Source organism: Alosa alosa, chromosome 17 (assembly GCF_017589495.1).
Source record: "Alosa alosa isolate M-15738 ecotype Scorff River chromosome 17, AALO_Geno_1.1, whole genome shotgun sequence".
NCBI lineage: Eukaryota > Metazoa > Chordata > Actinopteri > Clupeiformes > Clupeidae > Alosa > Alosa alosa.
In genome coordinates this window covers 19,464,913-19,472,754 of record NC_063205.1, presented here as the reverse complement: position 1 = coordinate 19,472,754, position 7,842 = coordinate 19,464,913, and the positions used below count along the sequence as shown (strand labels likewise).

At 41.5% G+C, this 7,842-nt stretch overlaps 1 long non-coding RNA gene across 1 annotated transcript; it reads left to right on the top strand.

Annotated features, from left to right (window-relative positions):
- Positions 1-1,680: 1,680 nt before the first annotated feature.
- On the top strand, positions 1,681-4,775 carry LOC125310997. The gene is made up of 3 exons (XR_007196397.1): positions 1,681-1,826; positions 2,135-2,385; positions 4,610-4,775. It is a non-coding gene; the product is annotated as an uncharacterized LOC125310997 (long non-coding RNA).
- The last annotated feature ends 3,067 nt before the right edge of the window (positions 4,776-7,842 follow it).

Genomic DNA, 7,842 nt, shown 5'->3' with positions numbered 1-7,842 from the left:
AGGAATAAGGTTGCAATGGACAGCTTTCTAAATAACACCCTTCATCTAGTTATATTAATTGAAGTAGAATATATGTTGGGTATTTGAGGCCAGGATGCTTCAAAATATGATTATTGACACATGAATATGTATCTTTCCTGTGAGAATAAATTAATTAGTTGATAATGAATAAAGGTTATCCAGCTATTTCTGTTAAATTAGCCAGATTACTTGTACAGTATTTGCATATTTGCCTTCATGGAGATTATACTGTATGACACCCTGTCTGTCTATTAGAGTAGTGAGATTCAATTTCCAAATCTGCCGAGTTCACTCTGACAGAGAGAGCATATTTGGCAAGGCCTCTGGCCAAGCTCTTCATATCCCTTACAAGGGCCGTGCCAGAATCCACTGTGTATGCAAGGATATTCACAGCCATTCAGTGTAAACACCCCATCCATTTCCCACAGGGTAGTAAGGGCAGGAGACAACAGGATATAGGAGGTGGCGGTAAGTAAACATGGTAAATGGACTGCATTTATAGAGCACTTTTTTCAGCTCCTGCGAGCACTTTACATTATCATGCCTCACATTCACACATTCACACACCGATGGCAGAGGCTGCCATGCAAGGCACCAACCTGCTCATCGGGAGCACTGGGGTTAAGTGTCCTGCTCAAGGACACTTGGACAGGGTCAGGAGGAGTTGGGCTCAAACCAGCAACCTTCCAGTTACTGGACAATACATCTACCTCCTGAGCCGCTGTCTCCCAAATAAAACATGCTGTTAGCCATGTACCATGGAAGAAGAGAAAGCAGCATAACATGGAACAAATACTGTAGTCGAACACGGAGCATGGAGTTTCCCCCCCTGCCTAAAAACTTCTAGTTTTCTCTTTCCTTTGTCCTTTTATTTTTGCCACTGCATCTGCAGCTGGAAATGAGACCGTTGGCTAATTCCTTTAATTTGCTGGCTCTGTGAAAAATGAAAAGTTATATTGTGACTGAGTGAAAAATGAAAAGTTATATTGTGACTGAGTGATTGTGGGAGCAGGACTGTCGCATGGTACACAGTATAAGTAGTGTTCAGAGATGAACAGCAACAAAGACAAAGGGCCAACATCTAATCCACTCTTTACAAGGACAATCATGAAAAACAGCAGTCAGAGTACCACTCAATACTCAGTCACCACAAGTGTTTTTCTTTGTTTATGACAATATAGACTCTCTCTGTCTCCCCCTCGCTCTCTCTCTCTCTCACTCTCTCTCTCTATCTCTCTCTCACTCACACACACAGACACACACAAACCAACAAACAATAAGGTGGCACACAACAATTCCCTCACAAACAATCACAAAAAAAGTGACCAAGTGACAAGTGACCCCTACTCACACACATCCACACCTAATTTCAGCCTGCTCTGCAGTGTGAAGAATGTGATAGAGGGCAACAATACTGAAAAACACACTCTGATGGATTCCAGGTGCTTTAGACTTTTTAGAGTTTTCCCTTTTTGTGATATTGGAAAAACCATGTCAATTTGGAGGTGATGGAGTTGTAGTACCAGTGTCTCTGATTGTCATGTCAGATGGTCCTACGACGATTATGTCATAAAACATTTGTTATAACCTCACAATGGTGTGTGACAAAGGGGCATCCGTGGCCTACTGGTTAGGGAATCAGACTTGTGGAATCGAAGGGTGGCCGGTTCGATCCCTGACTGGTAGGAAAAATGTGGGTGGGGGGGAGTGACTGAACAGCGTTCTCCCACATCCACGGATGAGGTGCCCTTGAGCAATGCATCTAACCCCCAACTGCACCTCGGGCGCCGGATTAACTGCAACGGGTGTGTATGTGGGCTCCTAGTGTGGGTGTGCTCCTAGTGAGCTCACTGCTCTGAGTGTGTGTATATGAATGTGTGTACACTAGACCCCGGATGGGTAAAATGCAGAGAGCAAATTTCCAGTAGGAACTTCCTACAGAACTATACAGTATAACTTAACTTAATTTAAGAAGAAAAATCAGGGAAATGCATGGTCTAGGAATTCCAGCTAAGACAGATACAGTAAATATGGAATATGGAAGCTACAGTAGAGAGGTAGCTTCATCAGAGCTGGAGAGTTGCCAATCCCACCAAGATATCATCATCTGCAGGCATCCTGACCTCAGCAAGAGACTGACAGCAACCCTGGACCTCAGTCGGCAGATGAAGTACCACAGCCAAACTGCAGCTACCACCCGCATCGAAGGAGAGATGAAGAGGAGAGCCATCTGCAGCACCACCGAAGCAGCAGAGACAGCCTCAAGATGCCTATAGCCATTTGGACACCAGTGGAGTCAGCTGGACAAGGGTGTTGATGTTGGAAGACCCAAAATAAAAACATCCCAGAGAAATATGTATAATGGTATGTATATACAGCTCTGGAAAAAAATAAGAGACCACTACAGATTTTTCTGATGTCATCCTACGGTTGCTGAGTGACATTCGAATGAGTTTGACGGTCATATTCAAATTTGCAGTGGTCTGTTAATGTTGAATATGACCATCAACTCATTCGAATGTCACTCAGATGAACAGCAACCATACGAATAGAGAAAACAGTGTAACCTACTGTATGTATAACTACATGCATATTTCTGATTTCTGATCTCACCTGCTTCCATTCAAGCATGGAAATCCTATTAATTCTATTTTGGAATGCAATACAAACACAACATTACTTTAACTTACACACACACACACACACACACACACACATTCACATTCACACGCACACATACAAACACACAAACAACGTGCACGCGCACGCACACACAAACACACACACACACACACACACAGTTCCACCCTATTCAGGCACAGACTGTATTCAGTGACCACGCTGTCCAGCTGCCGGATTTATGTGTCACCGAAACACTTGCTATGCAAACCCCTTGTTAAGGAGCTCATGGGGCTGGATCAATAAACCATTTTTTATGAGCTCAGCTTAGGAAAACCTAGTCGGCCACAGACAACTGTCAGAATAACGGTGATTTACACTGTCCAGGGGCTGACATTAATTTACTGATAGGGGTGTGGGAAACACAGGAGGGGTTGGTGAGCACGGCACCGCCGACCGTGAATCACCCTGCTGGCTTTCCTACTGGTCATAAATATTAAAACATATCATTAAAGGATATGTAAGCACACACCTGAGTTATAATTATTGTTGACTCTTGAGACATCTACTGAGTGAAGACATGAGGGGAAAAAACACATCTGGGGAGAGACAGCATTGAAGCATTTCTGTATATGTGGCTATGTGCACGTGTTTGATATGGAGAGAGGGAGAGCAATTTTTTTTTTTTTTAAAAGGAAGAAACTACATATTTTATGTTGTACTTCAAAGGAATTAGAATTAAGTGGATTGTTTCTCCTTCCTTAAATACAATGATTTGTTTTTTACAAACAAGGTGAACAAAAGCTTTCATTCTCATGGCCATTCTGCCAGTCCACCATTTCTTGCTTGTTGCTACAGCAAAATAGGCCAGAGAAGCAGACTTAGACCTAAATGCAGACATAATAAAATATTTAGTTAGGAAAGATATGGTTTTAACGAGCCTGCTGTCAAACATTTTAAATCTTGGCACAAGACAGTTCATCTACAGAAATCTGACAGAATTTGGCATACAATAGTCATTCAGGGCATTTGCGGGTACTCACTGTCAGTAACAAAAACATACTATTGTTGCTGATAAGAGATTCAGTTTTAGATGTGCTACTTTCACACATTCACACTTTCACACAGAGTTACTTTCAAAAGATGCAATGAGAGATAAATGCTAATCTTCAAAAGTTACACTAATAAATAAATCATGTTGTGTGTCTGTAGACACTGAGGAGTTGTTGTAAGACTTATGTGCCTATTTCATGGTTTATTTGCACCTTTCAACAAGACATTGATGTAGGAACAGACCACATATGACTGGAAGTGCATTTTGCCAGGCACAGGAGAGCTGTCAGGCAGGCTGACCTTTTCTTACTCATGCATAAAATGGGAAGGTCGAGGCGAAGGTGGGAGTATCACCCAAAAATGTGAGAGTTGAAGTGCTAAAAGCGATTGATATTCCAGTATGGAAATTGTGCACGTCTGTTATGAGGTAAAACATTTTCTATAAAAAGTAGTTGTACAGTAATTCAGATTGCGGTAAAAACCAGTTCTGCTTCTTTGAACCATGTCTAAATCAACTTTTGCTTACCTTTGAATATGTTACTTTTGCTTTTTCACAACATCCACTTCACCACATCACCCAGTAGCAGTAAAAAAAACTGTATTGGATCTGTCATAGCCTAGCTGCACAAAGTTTGTGTATATTATAAGTGAAGAAGAACTACTGCCCTGCATTTTCTTGCTGTTTGTTGACTTATGTAATTATCTAATTATCTAATTATCATGTATAATTGTATGATTGGTAAGCTTTTGATTCTTTTAATGTTGTCGTCAGTTTACTCCATTCAACTTTTCTAATAAGCTGCTAAGTCCTAAGGTTGGAGGACTACCAAACTGAATTTCATTGTGTTTCAGCCAATCTCCTACTGCCTATATAAACCCCTGTCACTCTGCTCTCTCTGTCTGGCCTCTTCAACAGAGACACTTACTCCTTGTTTCCAAGCCCAGCTCCTCGTTTCTGGAATTTCCTGCTACGTCCCAGGTTGTAGAACTTTTATGTTGGACATTTTCTATTGGACCTTTTCTGTTGGATGATATCCTCTTGCCAGATTGGAGCCTTTATGTAGGACTGCCTTGTTTGTCAAGTCAAGATCTTCTGAGCGTTAACTTCACTTCAAGACCTTGTTTAAATTCTCCTGCCTTGGTTGCTGTTTTCAAATTAAAACGACTTGATCCTAACCTTGAGCCTAACCTTGTTTCCTGAGTCTGTGTGCCCTGACAGAAGGCCAGACCAGGCAATGGAGCCTCAACCATTAAGAGCTGAACATGTGGATCCCTTCCAGGGAATGGTGGACAATGCACCGCAAACACTTCCCAACTCTGCGACCGTAGCAGCTGCCGCCGCCACAGCAGCTCCAGTAGCACCTCCAGCTATGATTCCAGGGAACGCAGTGGTGAATCCAGCGCCATATTCTGGAACTCCAGAGGCATGCAAGGGATTTCTGTTGCAATGCTCATTGGCCTGGGAGATGCAGCCACACAGATTCCCTACAGACCGATCGCGAGTAGCCTATATCATCTCTCTGCTCTCGGGGTGTGCCTTGCAATGGGCTGAAAGCGTCTGGAGACAAAATGGCCCCACAGTAGCATCGGTGGACAACTTCGTGGCTCATTTCATTTTTGTTTCCTGAGTCTGTGTGCCCTGACATCTATACTCTGCATCATCTAAAGATCTGCATTTGCAGTGTAATAAGCCATAAAGTGTTATTTCCTGAGTTGACCTACGCATTTATATTGCTATGCTGAATGGATCAATTACTCTGTGAACTAACATTAGGAACAGAAAATAAAGGATGTTTCTCAAGAAAATAACCACCAGATAAGATTAAGACCACATGCAGTTGCATTTAGACAAAAATAAAATGCCATTGGAATGACGAGTGAGAGTGTGACATTGGAATGACTTGCAAAAGCAAGGACAGGTTGATTAGTTTCTGTCACTTTCTCTATCATCGTTCCTCATTCCCACTTCCTCCAACAATCCAATGTGTCAACTTATAGAAATGTCTCATCAAGGCCTTGGAAGATTCGCCTTCGCTCTGCAGTGACTTTTGCAGCAGCCCATAAATAGGAATCATTTCCTCACAAGAAGGGAATATTGTGCCCTGCATACAGTGTATACTATGAATCTCTAGATATGGTCGGTGGTGTCATACCTGTCAACACTCCCGTTTTTCCCGGGTTTCTCCCGTATTTCAAGGTCATCTCCCAGCAACCCAAAACCCAAATAAGGAAGCGGGTGCCAACTGCGCAGCCTGAGTCTCGTCGTAAGCAAGCGGGCTAGTTGAATGGCCTACTCCAGAACTAGCTGTTGTGAAATTGTTGGGAATTTAACACATCACATAAACTGTTATTGAGTGTTGTTGATACACTGAACTTGTTCCCTCGGAACCAAATCTGACAGCAAGCAGCTTTGGAGTTTTAGAAGTAGGTGAAGTAGGCTGCAGGCAGGTAGCTGGATACATAACTGGCATGCGTAAGGTAATGGTAAGGTAAAAGCAACGACCGAAATGCAGTGTTGAAACGTGTATGAAACGTATTAAATATGCAAACACAGATTCGGTATAAACACTGCCACCCCGCCCAAAAATGTCCCGTTTTTGGAAAGCTAAATGTTGACAGGTATGGGTGGTGTACAGAGTTTTTATGCATGAGCCAACAAGGCTGGTATTTAAAACTGGCAGAGTTTGTGTCAACAGTTAGTTTTACTTAATTCCAATCACATATAAACAATTTTAGCTGTCTGTAGCTTTAGCTAAACTTTTAAATGTTTAATTTTTGCATTAATTGAGGCAGGGACAACCATTCTTAACTCTCTCAAAAATGTAAACAAGGATTTGCATATAATATTTCAAAACTGTGTTTGCCATTAAATGACAATAAAAAGATTTAGAAAAAAAACATATTTAACTTAAAGTTAAACATTTTCAATCACAGGCATTTCAGAGCAAGAAGTAGGCACTATACTACACAGTTGTAATTTTCAGTGTTGTTAAGAGTTGAAATATTGGAAAAACATTTTTTAAGACAATTAACTAAAGTGAAACCTGTTTTATAGCTGCTGCAGTCACTGCTTGTTCACTATTTTACTGCTTGTCATAAACAAGAAAGTGCTAATACGTTTGCTTGTAAGGGACCGTTCGTTATTTATAAACGGGGTCACCGGAGGAAAATAGGGGAGGGTCATGTCTTTTTATTCTTTGTTGAGGGGAGGGTCACCTAATTTTTTGTCTAGAGGGGGTCACCCATCTTTTTGTATTAATGAAAACAGCAAAAAAGTGGCGATTGTTGATTTCTGTCGCCATATAACGTTCTCTTTAGTTCCATAGCTCTGTCAACATTGAACAATGAAAATAAGGGAGATTTCTCCGCATAAAATCACGGAAAACATCCGTCCCCATTAATGTTGGAAGGGTTGGAGCAACAAAGTAGCCTACTTTATTCACGCTTAACAGCCTATATCCATTTGGTCAACTTTATCCAGCCCTAAAAAAGCTAACTTTGGTTTACTTGTAGTTTACGGTGTAGCCTAGCCTAACTTTAAACAGTGTGCATGCTTATAAAGCATACTAGTGCTTCATTCATCCACACATCCAGCTCCTAACGTTTTGACAAGCATTTCTACCAATTGACCTTGTTCCTGCCCATCTCTAGCTTTGCTGTCTCCATCCTTTCTCTTTTTGTTGTTTGTTGTTAATTCATAAAGCAGAATACAGAATACAAATACATTGGTCATATAAATAGCCAGTTTATGGTCTACAGTGTAGGCTAGAGTTGGTAAGTTATGGTAGGCCAACTTGGAGTGAATATACAGGGGGATTTCTTTGGCTCTTAGCCTGGCAGGTGCGCACGTAGACATAGCCTACGGCCGAACACTGCAAGCGCCAATGAATCGTGCTCTCACAACAACCACGTTGTTAACTTAAATAGGCCTACTGTAGGTTAACATCACTCTGAGTTAAGCATTCAAGCAAGCAAAACGATGATTTGAATACATTTGTTTCTCTGGAAGGGCAAGGGGTAACAACAGGACAACACAGAGACAGGCCAGAATGCAGGACTAATGTTATGAGAGTATTACAGTAATATGGAATATTCTACGGGAAAATATTAAAACGGCAAGACAGCGGGGAAAAGTTAAAATGATAGGCC